The sequence below is a fragment of the Rana temporaria genome, chromosome 2 (assembly GCF_905171775.1).
Source record: "Rana temporaria chromosome 2, aRanTem1.1, whole genome shotgun sequence".
NCBI classification, from domain to species: Eukaryota; Metazoa; Chordata; class Amphibia; order Anura; family Ranidae; genus Rana; species Rana temporaria.
In genome coordinates, this window is record NC_053490.1 from 485,232,920 (window position 1) to 485,251,036 (window position 18,117).

Consider the following 18,117-nt stretch of genomic DNA (forward strand, 5'->3'; position numbering starts at 1 on the left):
TGCCTCCTGGCGTGGTAGCCATCTGTAAGCCCAGGGGCCCCATAATCTTCTATTGCCCGAGGGCCCCATGAGTTGTCAGTCCGCCCCTGGGTGTGTCTGTGAGCAACTGCTATCCAGTGTACATATGACAAGTTATGTTTTAATGGTAGAGGGTGGCGGTAGCTGTGTTTTTGTAATTTTTACCTTTGTTATAGTATCTTTACAGAATAAATTGTATTTCGTAAAACCACCTGGTCCTCTTGTGGTAAGCTTTTCTGTGTGGGACTTCTTTCAGTCCAGGTTGCCGTGTATGGCTTTGGTTACAAGGAGTCGGACCGCACCTATTTATGATGAGTCGGTGGACCTTTGACTAGTGGGAATTATTTCAACTCCTCTACCTTGATGGTGCCCATTTTATAATTATTAGGGAGCCATAGATCCCACCATCTGGCAGATGTAGCCAACAAGTGGATGCCCTGGACATGGCTGTAGCCTGGGGAGAGGTAATCCTACAAGAGCCAGCTGTAGACTTCCTGACCATTATGGAGATGGGGCTAGGGCAGGGCTGGGCTGGGACAAAAATTTGGCCCTGGACTTCATCCAGACTGGCCCACTTTGACAGGTCTCTCCCATGGCGGCCAAACTACTACCGCACCCCCCCCCCCCCGGCCACCCAAGCGCCCCTCCCCCTTCACTAGCCGTTCTACTTTATTAGAGTAGAACGGCTGGTACTGGTACTCTTATAGGCAGTACCAGTGGGGAAGCTAGACATTATTTCACCCGGGGCAAAGAATCAGTTTGGTGCCCCCCTTATGGGATAAGATTAGGCAGAAGTGAGAAACTCCCAGGCCATAGCTGTTGAGTCAGCTGTCTGTCCTCTCCCCTGTGCTCCTCTGTCGTCCCCCCTGCTCCTCTGGTCCTCCCCCTGCTTCTTTGTTCCCCCCAGGTGAGCGCTGCAGGGAGGGAGAGGAGGTGAGCACTGCGGGGAGGGAGAGACAGAGGGGCAGAGGGGGGCGGCGGTCCGCTGTCACTGAAGCCGGCCCACTGAGCCATCGGCCCACCGGGAAACTCCCTGTAGTCCCAATGGCCAGTCCAACCCTAAGCTAGGGTGGGTTGTAAAAAGGCCTTTTTAGGCCAGGCCTGGAGTGTCCTGGGAGAGGTGTACCCATGGAGGTGACTGCAGAGATCCAATCTCAACGAGTACTAATAACCCCAGGTGGACAGAGACTGTTTAAGGGAAGATGGCAGGCCGAAAGTGCTGCATGATGCTTTCACATATCTACAATAAACTGTGATTAAACTATTTGTGTTGTCTTCAAAAGTTCCATAGGTAAAGTTCAACAACCCTGTCTGTGTGGACATTCCTTCTTTTGGGGGTTGTAAAGGTTAATGGCCTGGAATGTCAGGAGAAGGCCTCTGGCATGGAGTGAACACAAGATGGAGGAGGATTAAAGCCTCTAGCAGGAGGGTCACTGCTCAAGCAGATAAGGCGGCAGGGACTTGTGCTTTTGGCACCAATTCTAGCCATTTGCAAGTCCCCCCTTACTGTACATGCTTTGAGGAAAAGTAGCGATGACAAAAGCACTTCTGAGTTAATCAGTCATTAGTTGTGCATTAATTCATTCTTCATGGGTCATGTTACTGGGCGGATAAGAGGAACCTGTCCTTTGTCTATTTGTGCTAAAAGGTGTCCATCGTTCTCCCTGAAGATTGGAATGTATACAACAGGCATTTCCAATTGATTTCCACACTGATTTCATTTATTTAGTTACTCATAAAAAGGAAGGGATTAAACTGTGGTAGTAAATTGCCTTGATTGAAAGCTGAGGGATTGCCCCACGTGTATGATCAGCAATATTCTCAGGGCCAGATTCTCATAGATGGGCGTAAAAATGGGCGGGCGTAACGTATCTGATTTACTTTACGCCGCCGCAAGTTTTTCAGGCAAGTGCTTTATTCTCAAAGCACTTGCCTGTAAAGTTGCGGCGGCGTAGCGTAAATCACCCGGCGGAATTCAAATTCGGCAGGTAGGGGGCGTGTTTCATTTAAATGAAGCGCGTCCCCGCGCCGAACGAACTGCGCATGCGCCGTCCCTAAAATTTCCCGGTGTGCATTGCTCTAAATGACGTCGCAAGGACGTCATTGGTTTTGACGTGGACGTAAATTACGTCCAGCACCATTCACGGACGACTTACGCAAACAATGTAATTTTATAAATGTTCGACGCGGGAACGACAACCATACTTAACATTGGCTGCGCCTCATAGACCCAGGGGCAACTTTACGCCGGGAAAAGCCTAACGTAAATGTCGTAACTTTACTGCGTTGGCCGCGCGTACGTTCGGGAATTCGCGTATCTAGCTAATTTGCATGCTCAACGGGGAAATCGACGGAAGCGCCACCTAGCGGGGAAAAAAAATTGCAGGTACGAACTGACGGTGTCAGAGACTTACACCTGTCGGATCGAATGGATATCTATGCGTAACTGATTCTAAGAATCAGTCGCATAGATACGATGGTCCAGATTAGGACTTACGACGGCGTACATGGCGCTGCGCCGTCGTAAGTCCTTTGAGAATCTGGGCCTTAGTGCTCATGTTTGGATCCAAATCCTGTCAGCCTTTCCTCCACTGCTCTTCCTTTTTCTAGGTCTGATAAATAAATCGATATTAGATAGAGCAGCACACATTACAATAAAAGGTATTTAAACTGATCTTAAAGCTAAAACTGTGCCCATTGTGCAAGGGGTAACTGCTAGTTTAGATCTAGAGGGCATTGAAAATTAGATTTACTTACCTGATCCTCTGCATTGCTAGACCGGTCCCTGCAGCGTTTTCTCCCCCATGCTGCAGCAGTATAAGGTCCTGACAACATTGATGCAGCATACCTAGGCCCTGCAGTGGACATGAGGATGCCAAGGGACAGTCCACCATCTGCCAGGGGAGTGGAGGAGTGAGTAACCAAAAGTGCTTTTACAAGTTTCTTCAAGTATAACTGAAGGCAATTTTTTTTATATTTTGTTAAGTATTGGGTAAAGTGGATAGGAGTCAGGTTTTTATTGTTGTTTGTGCCGCTGTTAGGAAAAAAATCACCCTCTATTTGTCATGTTTACAGTTATCACATAAAAATGTGAAAGCAAATTTTAAGTTTTGAGTCACCAGAACAGGAATAGAGGAAAACCTTCCAATAGGGAAACTTCACTTTAGAGGGATTTTCTCTCACTTCCTGTTTTGGCTATGGAACAGGAAGTGAAGGGAAATCTTCCCAGTGGGACACAGAGGTCAAAAATCCCAAGAAGGGTTATAACCCACCCTTACTCCATCCAAAATGAAAAACAAAAGTTTTGCCTTGCGTTCTACTGTAATGTTCAAATCAAGTGGCTCCCAACTGGCAGCTCTGTATCTTATTGTCCAGTAGACCACAAAACCTACAATGAAGTAAATATAATGCATTGTACGGTTCAGTGCTGTACACGCACCAGTGGTCTCCAAACCGCAGCCCGGGGGCCAGAATTGGCCCTCTGCCTGCTTTTATCTGGCCCTTGGGGAACTATTTTCATCCACTGATGCCAACAATGGGGAATAATCCCCAACAGTTGTCCATTATCACTGGTCAAAGCCAAAGTCGTATTCTAGGTGCTAAAATTGATAAACAGATGGTGCAATCAGCGCAAAAAATATAAATCAAAAAACTGTCACACCGTTAGGTGTAAGTGAAAAACATTAGATTATTATAAATATTATTCGATATCAGAAATACGACCTACAGGCCGTATTATTAGGAATGCTAGCTGAACACAAAAAAGGATATCCACAAAAATCCCAAAGTGATACAAAAAATAGAAGCGCAAACCAATGTAAAATAAAGCAATTGTGTATAAATATATATATAAATTGGTTAATAAAGTCCAGGAAAAAGGAGAAGAATATCAAATCCTATGATCCAGTTTCCTAGAAATCTTCACCACGTGTAATAGAGCACACCACAAAAAACGTGATCCCTCCACCGTTTAGGATGGCTACTCTCACCTTAGCGTAAGACCACTGTGTTACCAGATGGTCAAATGAGCATGTTTTTCATCAACGAAAAAACAGGTAGCACAGTGATGGTAAATCTTCCAATAAGACAGCCAAACAACCAGGAGGCAAAATTGATGTTTCAGATCCTCAATGAGACAGCCACAAGCACGGACCGAAAACATGCAGGGAAAAGGAACAGAATCTAAGAGCTTCCGCTGGCTTTGATTGACTTTTATTCCAGTGTAAAACAATAACAGGCTACTCACATTTTAGCCGATTCAAAATAGCATGGGAAAAGGGTCACAGACATCACAGCTCATTAAAATGAATGGGATGAGACACGAGCGACGTGTAGAGACTCCAGACCCCCGGACGCGTTGCGTTATTCACTTCCTCAGCAGGTTGTGTTGTCAAAGTTGCACTCCACATCGGTGCACCTTTGGAGTCGTACAAGTGAATTGACCCTTATATCTAACCCAAACCCAGAACTCTAATGAACTAAGGGCCAGATTCACGTAGAATCGCGGGGGAGTAACGTATCGTAGATACGTTACACCGCCGCAAGTTTTCATCGCAAGTGCCTGATTCACAAAGCACTTGCGAGAAAACTTACGCCGGCGGCCTCCGGCGTAAGCCCGCTTAATTCAAAGGGGCGTGTGCCATTTAAATTAGGCGCGCTCGCGACCTACTGTGCATGCTCCGTTTTGAAATTCCCGCCGTGCTTTACGCGAAGTGAAGTCATTTTTTCGAACGGCGACGTGCGTAGCGTACTTTCGTATTCCCGGACGTCTTACGCAAGAACAAACAAAAATTTTAATTTCGACGCGGGAACGACGGCCATACGTTATACAGCACATACGTGTGCTGTGTAAAGTTAGGGCACCTAAAACGACCACTAACTTTGCGACGGGAAACTAGACTAGCAGCGACGTAGCGAACACGAAAAACCGTCGTGGATCGCCGTAACTACTAATTTGCATACCCGACGCTGGTTTACGACGCAAACTCCCCCCAGCGGCGGCCGAGGTATTGCATCCTAAGATCCGACAGTGTAATTCAATTACACCTGTCGGATCTTAGGGCTAACTATGCGTAACTGGTTCTATGAATCAGACGCATAGTTAGGAAGACCCTAAAACAGAGATACGACGGCGTATCAGGAGATACGCCATCGTATCTCTTTTGTGAATCTGGGCCTAAGAGCCTGGTCGATCTCAAACCCGCGGCTCATGTGAGTTACAGGGTAGGCGACACCCAAGCTCATCTTAACTTGGCACCTATGCATTTTAACACACATCAGCCCATGTACAAGTTATCCATTGTTTAAAAAAGGTACTAGTTCACAATTATGCGATCACACTGAAGTATAGTCTTTGATGCAATACTTATTGTGCACCATGCACAGCAGTGCAAGACATTCACTTCAATAAATAAAATGAAAAAAGTAGGCGATATGTCACAATGGTGTTTGAAAACAAATGCTGTGCTTTCTGAAATACGTAATATTCCATTCATCTGTACACACAAAAATGTCATACTTATAGATAGATTACTATTTGTATTTGACCAATTCAGGGTTTATTTACACAACACAGCATCTGTTATTGTGTGCATAACGCATGTAATGCTGGTATGTGGTGTGGACGCACACTACGGTATGTTGCAATGCATTGTCAAAACATGTTACAATGCTTCCTTTTTCATTTTACAAATGCACTGAAGTGTGTTGTGATGCATTACCGTCCGTCATAAGCACTGCACATAAATGCATAGGACATGACGCAAGTTGTCCTGCTCTTGTGTTGGGCACAGTCACAAGTGTGTACAAGCCCTAAAAGCTGAAAAGGAGTCATTTCCAAGAATTTTAAGTTTTGTGCCTGAAAGACGCTAAAACCTTCCAGAAAAACTATTGGTAGAATCATTCACAGACAACGCAATTTAACATAAAAGTGACTCTAAAGAGAAACTGTGGGTCTCCCAGTCAGTAGTGTATTCATGAATTCTTCATAGACTGAGGAGCTGGGGGCATGGGAGGAGCATGTCCTTCATCCACAAATGTGAGATCCTCATTCTCATGTAAATGTGTCAGTTTTATGTCTGAAAGACACTAAAAACATTCATGACAACTCATTAGTATAATCAATCACAATCCAGTTTAAAAGTGGAACTTCACTTGTTTATATATTACTCCCCCTTCAAAAAAAAAATTTGGGAGGGGGGGGGGGGGGCTGAAGAAATACCTTTTCAAGCTGAGTGCATGTATGCCTTTCTCAAGAATGACATCTGTCATAATAAAATAAATAAGTATTGCTCCCGTCCCAGCAAGCAGAAGCAAACGCATACGTACGTCGCGCCCACATATGTAAACGGCATTCAAACCACATGTTAGGTATCGCCGCAAACATTAGAGCGAGAGCAACAATTCTAGCCAAAGACCTCCTCTGCAACTCTAAACATGTAACCTGTAAAAAATAAAATAAAAATTCAAGCGTCTCCTATGGAGAATTTTAAGTACCGAAGTTTGGCACCAGTCCACAAGTGTACGCAATTTTAAAGGGTGACATGTTCGGTATCCATTTACTCGGCATAACATCTTTCACACACTATATTTTATATATATTTTTTTAGAATATTATTATTAATAATAATTAGGGTTGTCCCGATACCACTTTTTTAGGACCGAGTACAAGTACCGATACTTTTTTTCAAGTATTCGCCGATACCGAATACCGATACTTTTTTTCAAGTACTCGCCGATACCGAATACTGATACTTTTTTTAATCTCATGTGACAGTATGTTTTTTGTATTTTTTATCTTTAACAATTTGTTTTTAATTTTTTACATTTTTTTTTTTACAATTTTTTTTATTTATAATGCTTTCTTTTTTTTATGGGGGGGGGGGGGGCTGGACCGTGTCAATGTGTTTTTTCTTTAATTTTTTTATTTTCTACAATCATTTCTTTTATTCTTTTGTTTTTTTATTCTTTATTTTTTTATTTATTTTTTTAGCCCTGTTTGGGGGGGGGGGGGGGGGGCTTTGGTGAGATATCAGGGGTCTTAACAGACCTCTGACATCTTCCCTTTGAGACAGGGAACGGGACTAGGGACACATATTCCCCTGTCCCTTTCTCAGCAGCATCAGCTGCGCTGAAAATGAATGGAGTGAAGACAGCGTCTTCTCTTTATTCATAAACTAAAACATTTGTCCATTCGGAGCAGTAAGGAGCCGGATTTACCGGCTTCTACCCCGCTCTCCATCCTGAAATTTCCAGGGGGTGGAGGAGGAGCACGGAAGGGGGAGAGAAATACGGGATACACGGCGGCATACACGGCAGCATACACGGGATACACGGCGGCTTTCAGCTGCTTTAAAATCAGAGGTGATTGGTGCTTGTAACTTCCCCACGCACTGATCACCGCCGACAGTATAAGTATCGGGTGAAGCATCGGGAGCATTTGCCCGAGTACAAGTACTCGGGCAAATGCTTGGTATCGGTACCGATACCGATACTAGTATCGGGACAACCCTAATAATAATAAAAATAATAAATCGGGCTAAGTTTAGTGTTTTGTCCTGCTGTAGCTAAAAAGGAAGCCCACCCCTAATAACAAAAACAAGGAAGGACAGGACTGGATGGCAGCCCAGGAGAGCTGTGATTGGGGGAGAGAGAGGAGGACACAGGAGGAGAGACAGACTGGCATTGTGTCAGCCAGAGAAAAAAAAAAAGTGTCCCATGTGCTTGCCTTCTGAGCACTTCCAGAGCCTGTGTTGCTGTCTGTGACTCTTCTAAAAGGAGGTGCACACTTGAGAGGGGAGTTTGCAGTGCGTTATTCTGCCTGATTACTGAAGATGTACTAACAGTGCAGTGGAATCTAGAGACGAATTTCAGTACTGCAGCAATCATCATCCTGTTTGGAGGATTCTGTGGCATGTGTTGCTCCCATCGCCATCCAGTTTGACTGAGACAGCAATCAATCCACCAATTGCTGGAAGGAAAATATATCAAGTGCATCTAAGGCTGCGTACACACGGTCGATCCATCCGATGAGAATGGTCCGACGGACCGGTTTTATCGGTTCACCGCTGAAGCAGACCGATGGTCTGATGTGCGTACACACCATCCGTTCAAAAACCGACCAGGTCAGAACGCGGTGACGTAAAACACACAACATGCTGAAAAAAAACGAAGTTCAATGCTTCCAAGCATGCGTCGACTTGATTCTGAGCATGCGCGGGTTTTGAACCGATGCTTTTGTGTACTAACCATCGGTTTTGACCGAAGGTCAGCCGTCCATCGGTTTGATTTTAAAGCAAATTCTCTAATTTTTGTCAAGGACAACAGACCGATGGGGCATACACGCGGTCGGTTTGGACCAATGAAACTGGACTTCAGGCCGTTTTCATCGGTTTGGACCGACCGTGTGTACGCGGCCTAATGGTGAGAGATCTTCTGCCATCCTTGTGTAAGTGGATCTTGCTTAATCCTGCTAGGTCCTATTTACTGCTAATGCAGTTCTATCTGAAGGTGGATCACCACATCTGTTAATCTTTGTTACCCAGTGACACTTTGCGAAGATACCCCTTTCCATTCTGTGGATTACAAATATTACTTCACAAAAGTCTGAGTACTCAAACACAGGATTTAAAGGGCCCCAGCGCTGGCAGACTATGTATGAGTTTGTGTGAATAGAATTTCCACTGACCAGTGGGAAGCTAGAACCTACAAGACCTAGATAGGATCTTATAGACAGTAACATCACTTTTGGGAAATTGTTGAACATTATTATTGTATTGTATAGTTTCGTTCACCACTCGTTCAGTGCATTTCAGGCAAGGCCTCCCACTAGCGGTTAAAGTGAACGAACACCAATCCTGTTTTCATTTACTGAGCAGTTGTATTATATCATTGCATTTAATATTGGTATTCTGTTTATCAGTTTATCTTCTTTCAGGGCTTATTGCTAGTTCTGAAAAAGGCCAGCTAAAAGTTTAAGGGGTAGATTCAGAGAGAATCGCCTATCTTTAGGCGGGCGTAGCGTATCTCAGATACACTACGCCGCCGTAAGTTTGAGCAGCAAGTTGTGTATTCACATAGAACTTGCGCTGAAACTTACGGTGGCGCAGTGTAACTGGGCCGGCGTAAGCCCGCCTAATTCAAAATAGGCTAGTTGGGGGCGTGTACTATGTAAAATAGTATTGACCCCACGTTTTTGACGTTTTTAATGAACGGCGCATGCGCTGGCCGTGGACGTATCCCAGTGCGCATGCTCTTAATGATGTCGGCAAATCGTCATTGATTTCGACGTGAACGTAAACGTAAATTACGTCCAGCCCTATTTGCGAACGACTTACGCAAACGACGTAAAAAATAAAAAATTCAACGTGGGAACGACGTCCATACTTAACATTGCGTACGCCTCATAGAAGCAGGAGTAACGTTACGCCGGAAAAGCCTTACACAAACAATGTAAAAAATTCCGCCGGGCGCACATACGTTTGTGAATCGGCGTATCTAGGTCATTTTCATATTCTACACCGAAAACAACGGAAGCGCCACCTAACGGCCAGCGAAAAATATGCACCCGAAGATACGACGGCGTAAGAGACTTACGCCAGTCGGATCTTAGCCAAATTTCGGCGTATCTTGCTTTCTGAATACAGAAAGAAGATACGCCGGCGCAGCTTTGAATTTACACGGCGTATCTGTAGATACGCCGGCATAAATTTGTGCTGAATCCGGCCCTAAGTGTTTTGGTGTTACTTGGATCCAGGTGAGGGTGAGCCATCACTGGTGTGGGACAGAAGACCTGTATATTACAGCAGCTCTTGCAGGGGTAGCGCTACAAACATATATAATTTTTACGTGTACATGTAGGCGAGGAGTGCCAGAATTGGCTTGGACTGGAAATGGTTAAAAAAAAATGTTTTAAAATAAAAACACTGACACGGTCCACTGCTCCGCTGATATACATGCATGTGTGTTTGTGCTGTGGGGTGTACACCCTAATGCAATAGGCTGTGACACCAATGACTAGAGGGCGTGCGTTTTAAATTCTTTAAACCAGCTTTTACTTCAAACATCCAGTTCAGCAAGTTCCATTCCCCTTAATCCAGCTTTATCTCTTAATGGTTTACAGCTCCACGTCATGCACTGCAGTAAGTAATATCATTGATTATGTGAGAAATACAAACAGGGGCACTGCAAACTTTCTTCCGAAAATGCTAGTTTCCTGGCTGTTATTCTGAACCTCTGGTTTCAATCTTTGTGCCTTTGACCCAGAAAAAGTATACAGCCCTGTAAAGTCAAAACTACAGATCCCTATACTTTTTCTTGGTTAGCGACCCAAAGAAACCAACAAGCTTACTATTACAGCCAACTAGCTGTTTCAGAATTGCACCAATGTTTTCTTAGTGTCATGTTTACTTTAAGATTTTGATCTGAAAAGGAATAGGTGACCCTTGTGCCTCCCCGCTGTTGTGGAATTGCAAGATTCTGCATGCCAGAAACAGGGCGATCCACCAACAATGGAGACACGCAGGCTAAGAAATTCCGCTTTGTTGCGTGTCTAAACAAAGATTAGTAGTAGATAGTTCAGAGGTGTTCATACAGAGGGTATGCCCCGGGGGCCCTGGAAAAGAGAAACCTAATTAGACGTTTTGTATACACAATCCACAAAGCAGTGCTACATGATGGGTAATACCAGCAGGCAGGCACACCTCAGTAATGTATTATATGATGAATGACATCAATCCCAGGGAGGGCGCTCTCAGGGGTCATGGAAGTGAACATTATTTTCATAAAGTTGATATGTATTGAAAACGCACTTTAAAGGCCCATGGGCTAGCACAAAGGTATATCATAACAAACACACAAACACACCAATATAATACAACAACTTTATTAAGTTTGGATTAAATTTTGGCCACGGTGTCATCCACCAGGATGGGGGGTTACAATTATAATAAATTAATAAATAAATAAATAAGCCCTTTTTTGGCTGAACTCTTATGACATAAATGCTGTCCATCCAGCCGAAGCTGGACGACTACTCCCCACTTCGGATGACCTCGTGACGGGGAAAAAAGGGGGTAAAACAAAAAAAGGGGGGGCGGGTGGGCGTTGCTGCGTGTCGGAAGAAGCAGCCTGAGCGGTCACCTCACGCAGGGGTATATATAAATTTTTCAGCGCGGGCTCCCGCCGCACGCCACGACCAATAGGGTGCCGCCTTCTTCCGACCAATCACGGGAGGGGGCGGTCCCGCCCCGGAGAACTCCGATCCTGTGTCGAGACAAGCAGGGGAAAGGGAGAAACAACATCTCCCCTTTGAGCCATCCCATGCCGGTCCAGCATAGCGCTGTGACCCCTCATGGGCTAGCACAAAGGTATATCATAACAAACACACAAACACACCAATATAATACAACAACTTTATTAAGTTTGGATTAAATTTTGGCAACGGTGTCATCCACCAGGATGGGGGGTTACAATTATAATAAATTAATAAATAAATAAATAAGCCCTTTTTTGGCTGAACTCTTATGACATAAATGCTGTCCATCCAGCCGAAGCTGGACGACTACTCCCCACCGGCCCCAGCAAAGCTGCCGGCTGTGGCCCCCCCACCACTGTGGCCGATTCAATTAAACTTTGGAGACCCATATTAAAAATATCCAAACCTATCATGGATAAATGCACCTTATCTTTCCTGAATAATCCTGGCAAAAACCCCTCCAATTCAGTGTGGCGAAAGGAAACCCCCCCAATGGAGGAAATGAAACTATGTACCGTCCTATTCAGGCGCCTACGGATCCTATCCACATAAAAAAGGCTGCCCTGAGGGGACCATAGGAGCCTGGGGATCATCTCTGAATAAGCCAGCACCACCCCCGGGTACATTAGGGTTATAGAGTGTAAGTCTCTTTTCATCTCACACAGTAAATCCCAAGTTCTATATTTTCCCAGGTCATTCGCCCCAGTGTGTAAGACTAATACCTGAGGGGCGGGCCATATGCCAGATAAGTAGGACAGATGCTCTAGCAAGCCCCGCCATCTCATGCCCCTGACTCCAGACCAAAAAATCATAAATAAATCTGTGTCCAGACCTAAAGCAGTCGAGTAAGATCTAGCTCCAGCCTGCCTGGCGGCCCAAAAGATGTAGGAGTGGCCTACGATCCACACGACTGTCCTGGGATGATCTGAAAAAGAAATTCAAGGGGTTAAGAGACCCGGGCGGACATAGATCTTGTATCTGTCACTGCCCCAACGCCCTATACTCTTTACCTTGTTAACAGGCAGGCCCAGAGAGTCAGCAGTAGTAGCCGCCCCGATTCTGAACGAATGCGATGAAAAGCGTAGACCGGATAAGTTCAGATACTTCAGACAGGCGGCCAAAACAGCCGAGAACTGAAACCTGGTCAGTGAAGATAAGTCCTTATGTATAAAAAATGACCCGCCGGCCGCGGGCCTAGCAGAAACATAATTTGATGTGTGAAGAACCGGACAGATGGCCCTATTTGGGGAACTAGACAAACGAAACCAACGACCCTGACCTGCTTGGGATGTCTTGGATCTACACATAAAAAAGTGGAGGGAGCCTCCCTCTATACGGACATGCGAAAAAAGCAAAAAAGACCATGACTTCTTATTAGGTGCTGTGAATTCACCTAGCCTAAAGGCACCAAAGAAAGCTACCGCAAATGCGGCTCTGAAAAGAAGAACCTCGAATTCGGAAACACATACCTCCCGCAGGACTGACAGAAGGTCCCCCAGCATATCGATGGATATCGGGCGTCTGACGTCCACCACAGGGTTAGATCTCCTAAGACCCTTAATGACCTGGGTGACTTGAAAAAATGAAGTCAAAGCGGGGAGACCCGCAAATTTTAAAAAGAAAGAAACACCCGCGAGAATCCTGCTAATAGAGGACTGGCTAAGTTGGGATTGAATCAAATGGGACAAAAAGGATAATGCAACATATGAAGTGACAAAAAGAGAATCCAAACCCGCCTTGCGACAGAACAAACACCACTTGCTCCAAGAGTGCCTGTAGTCCATCCATGTTTTCTCTGATACCGAGGCCTTGAGGTTGGTGAAGATTAATCCCAGATTAAGCCCCAGAGGAAGTCTGGGCAGGGGGTGCCATGCGGATCCGCTGACGGGGCCAACTCCCGGAACCTCCTGAGCTGCGAACGAGATAAAGCGTCAGCTATATTATTCACTTTTCCCGCTATGTGTTCAGCCTTCAACCAAATATTAAACCGCATGCAATGGAGTACTAAAAACCGTAGCAATTTAATGACTGGTTCAGATTTTGAAGATAACGTGTTAATTGCAAAAAGGACGCCTTTGTTGTCCGTGTGGACCAAAATCCTTCGGTTCACAAAGGCGTCCTTCCAAATCACAACAGCAACGATGACCGGAAATAACTCCAGAAGGACCAGGTTCTGCAATATTTCCTTCTGTTGCCAATCCAAGTGCCACCCGCTAGAACATCAATGACCCTGCAAAAAGGCCCCGAAACCGAAGGACCCTGACGCGTCCGTGAAGAATTCCAATTGCGTGCTATCCGTGAAATCTACTTGCCAGGCTGATGCACCGTTGAAATTACTTAAAAAGGAATCCCATATTTTCAAATCCTCTTTAATACTCTTGGAGATTCGCACATGGGCATACGGGCTCTTGTAACCCCGCAGGGCTAAGGAGAATCTCCGAGAAAACACCCTAGCCATTGGGATGATCCTGGCCGCAAAAGCAAACAGCCCTAGCAGGGACTGGGCTTCTTTCAGCGAAACCTTCTTCCTGGCTAGAAAACCCGTAATCAGCAAGGACATCCTATGCACCTTTTGCTCCGGTAACCTAAACTCCATCTTTTGAGCGTCGATGGTAATACCCAGGAATTCTATGGAAGTTGTGGGTAGAACCGTCTTCTCATGCGCCAGAGGAACCCCGAACTCCTTACAGACATCGGAAAACACCTGGAGCGATTCCATGCATAATGACGACCCCGCCGGACCAATAAATAAAAAATCATCCAGATAGTGCAGGATGAAACTCTGGGGTATCGCCTCTGACGCTACCCAATGTAAAAAAGAAGAAAAAGCTTCAAAATAATAACATGAAAGAGAAAACCCCATGGGCATGCATTTGTCGAAATAAAATTGCCCCATGCAGTGGAAACCCAGGGAGTTAAATCCCTGGGGGTGAACTGGGAGGAGGCGGAAAGCCGCCTTAATATCAGCCTTGGCTAAAAGTGACCCTTGGCCTGACTGCCTTAGCAGGACTAGCGCTTCATCGAAGGAAGCGTAGCACACCGGTGCATTGACATTAGCGACTTCATCGTTCAAAGAAAATTTGGGGGGGTAGGAAAGATGGTGGATCAATCTAAAACTGCCGACCTCCTTCTTTGGCACAATGCCTAGGGGGGACACCCGAAAATCTGAAAACGGAGGGTCAGAAAAGGGGGCGGCAATTCTGCCATCCAAGAGCTCCTTGTAAATCTTATCCCGGACGATGTCCAAATGCATAACCGCCGATTGTAAGTTCCGTACCACTGTACACCCTGGACCTCTGAAAGTGGGTACCAGGAAACCATCTGCAAACCCATCAGATAGCAGGGCTGCCATCTTGCGGTCGGGATAATGATCTAGCCACGGGCGCATTTTTGCCAAGCTCACTGGCGTCGGGGCCCTTCCCCAAGCTGCTGGAACCTGACTGGAAAGAGCTCGCGGCAGCTTTGCGGAAACATCTTGTCGCCGCATGAGTACCGCTGCAGTATGAGCATTCATGCTTAAACCTGCAGTTTGAGAGGAATTTACATTGTCCCTCATTGAATGCGAAGCAAAACCCCTTCCGAAATGTGCTCTGAGCGGCCGTCTGGGGTCGGGGGGTAAACTGCGGCTTCGGTAGCATCAACTTGAGCCATAGGCCCACATCTTTGGACCCCCAGTGCAACGAGGGATGGACCGCTAATTTTTGACGAAAATTCTCGTCATAAGTGAACCATGCCGAGCCGCCAAAATGGCGGAAAGCCTCAGCGATTATATCCAGATGCTGGAATAATCCGGAGCACTTACCAGGATAGCGCTCCCCCATGACTGCGGCATATATACAGAAAGCCTGCAGCCAATTCTGAAACGTCTTGGGGATTGCCCTCCTCCTATCCTCCTCCGCTCTATCCCCTGCCTGCTTGTCCGACTTGGACAGAAACTCCTTAGAGGCAGGCAGTAGTGACAAAATATCAAGATATTCCCCCCTCCATATTTTTTCTTTCACAGCTTTTGATAAATGAAAGCCCAGTGGAGATAAAGCGCATGGGAGGGGCTCTTTAAAAGAGGACTCGCCGACCGTCATGGCAGAAGGTCTAATCGGCAACATAGGGTTAACCGACATTGGTTGGTATCCACTGGCATGTGACAAATAAGTATCATTGACCTGCATTGCGGGGTCACCTAAATCTTGCCATACTGCACTGATATCATCATGCATGTTAACACCATTCAACTCATTACCAGACATATGCTGCATTCTTTGAGCACCAGCAAACTGTGTGCATGAAACATCACTATCACTTCTTAATACATTACCTCTGGCACCGGACCCCCGTGCACCCTGTGTGACACCACTCATATCCGCACCACTATCGTGTGCCCCTTTAAAATGTTTCAACACTTCAGAAAAAGAATCCATCAAATTTGACAATTTAGCAAAATGATTAACATAAATATTCTCACCACCAGGAACGTGCCCACTCGTGGCCCCCGCTGGGGGGGGAGTAGCGCTGCCCCCTTGTTGGCAAGGGGCACCCTGTGCCACAGCTCCCTCCTGGTTAGCAGGCTGCAGAGGAGCGTTCGTTTTCTGCTTTTTGTTTCTCCTGGCAGGCTGCTTCCTTGTACCGCCCCCGACCGCTTTCACCTCTGGGATAGGTGGTGTGAAGCAAGAGCCGCCCTCCTCACCCAAGCACCGCCTCAGCCATTCCTCCCCCCCTCCGCTCTCCGCCCTCTCTAGCAACTTGCAGAGAAGCTCTTCACGGGCTCTGGAGGGATCCATAGCTGCGCGGTGAGGCGAGGTGACGCTCGTTGCTGCGTGTCGGAAGAAGCAGCCTGAGCGGTCACCTCACGCAGGGGTATATATAAACTTTTCAGCGCGGGCTCCCGCCGCACGCCACGACCAATAGGGTGCCGCCTTCTTCCGACCAATCACGGGAGGTGGCGGTCCCGCCCCGGAGAACTCCGATCCTGTGTCGAGACAAGCAGGGGAAAGGGAGAAACAACATCTCCCCTTTGAGCCATCCCATGCCGGTCCAGCATAGCGCTGTGACCCCTCATTCACATGGCGTGTTAAGGCAATACTAGATCATTGCAATGTCATTATAAATAGGTGAGCCTGGCAATTGAACGTAGTCCATTTCTTTAATCGCAGTGCGGGCGTGATGCTGGTTACTGAAAGTGTTGGCGCACCGTTAAAATAAATGGCAATACAGCGGCGATCATGCATTTTGTTAACGCACGGTAAAACACATTTTACCATGTGTATTTGTAATATGAATGGGCCCTAAAGCCCAAATAAGGGAGCAGAAAAAACACAACTTTTGTGTTTTATTTGACTGTAAGGCTTCATTTCCACTGGCGTTTTTACAGCCACTTTTCTTTGAGCATTTTTTACAGCTTAAAAACGCCTGTCCATGTTATTCTATGGCATCATGCCCACATACAGTGTAGGCGTTTTTGAGCTGCAAATAGCATAGGCGTTTTTGAGCTGTAAAAAAAACGCGGGCCCCGGGCATTCTGTGGCTCCAGCAATAGAGCTGTAAAAATGCCAAACATTAAAAAACGCTCAAAAACGCTACCGCTGCGTTTTTGAGCTCCAGCTCACAAAAAAAAAAAAAAAAAATGTTTTTTTTACAAAATAAACATGGACAGGCGTTTTTAAGCTGTAAAAAAGGCTAAACAAAGTGGCTGTAAAAACGCCAGTGGAAATGAAGCCTTACTGTTGGACATTTTTCCTCACTTCCTATCTGGTTAAACTGTTGTGCCTAAAACATGTTTTACCTTTACTAATCCCACAACACTGAAATCAGTCTGTATATGCAGTAAAAGCATGCTTGTTATACTCACTGTGGAACCTAAGGGGTTAATCCTCCACATTGTGTAAACAGGCTGTTTGATCCTGTCTTCTCTTATCCTCCTTTTACTGTCCCCAATCCATCTCCTGACAGTACAGAGCAGTGGCGCTCAAAATTTTTGGGGGGGGCGCAAACTAAAAAAAAATAAAACATCATCTAGTGTAGCCACTGTGCCCATCAAAGCAGCTACTGTACCCATCATTTGCCGACACTGTACCCATCAATTACTAACATTGTGCCAATCAAACGCAGCTACTGTACATATCAATTGCTGACACTGTGCCATCAAACGCAGCTACTGTGCCAATCAATTGCTGAAACTGTGCCATCAAACGCAGCTACTGTGCCCATCATTTGTTGACTCTGTACCCATCAATTACTAACATTGTGCCCATCAAACGCAGCTACTGTACCCATCAATTGCTGACACTGTGCCATCAAACGCAGCTACTGTGCCCATCATTTGCCCACACTGTACCCATCAATTACTAACATTGTGCCAATCAAACGCAGCTACTGTACATATCAATTGCTGACACTGTGCCATCAAACGCAGCTACTGTGCCAATCAATTGCTGAAACTGTGCCATCAAACGCAGCTACTGTGCCCATCATTTGTTGACACTGTACCCATCAATTACTAACATTGTGCCCATCAAACGCAGCTACTGTACATATCAATTGCTGACACTGTGCCATCAAACGCAGCTACTGTGCCAATCAATTGCTGAAATTATGCCATCAAATGCAGCTACTGTGCCCATCATTTGTTGACACTGTACCCATCAATTACTAACATTGTGCCCATCAAACGCAGCTACTGTACATATCAATTGCTGACACTGTGCCATCAAGCGCAGCTACTGTGCCAATCAATTGCTGACACTGTGACATCAACGCAGCTACTGTGCCTATCAATTGTTGACACTGTGCCCATCAACTGCCGCCAGTGTGCCCATCAAATGCTGCCAGTGTGCATCACCGCCATGTCCTCC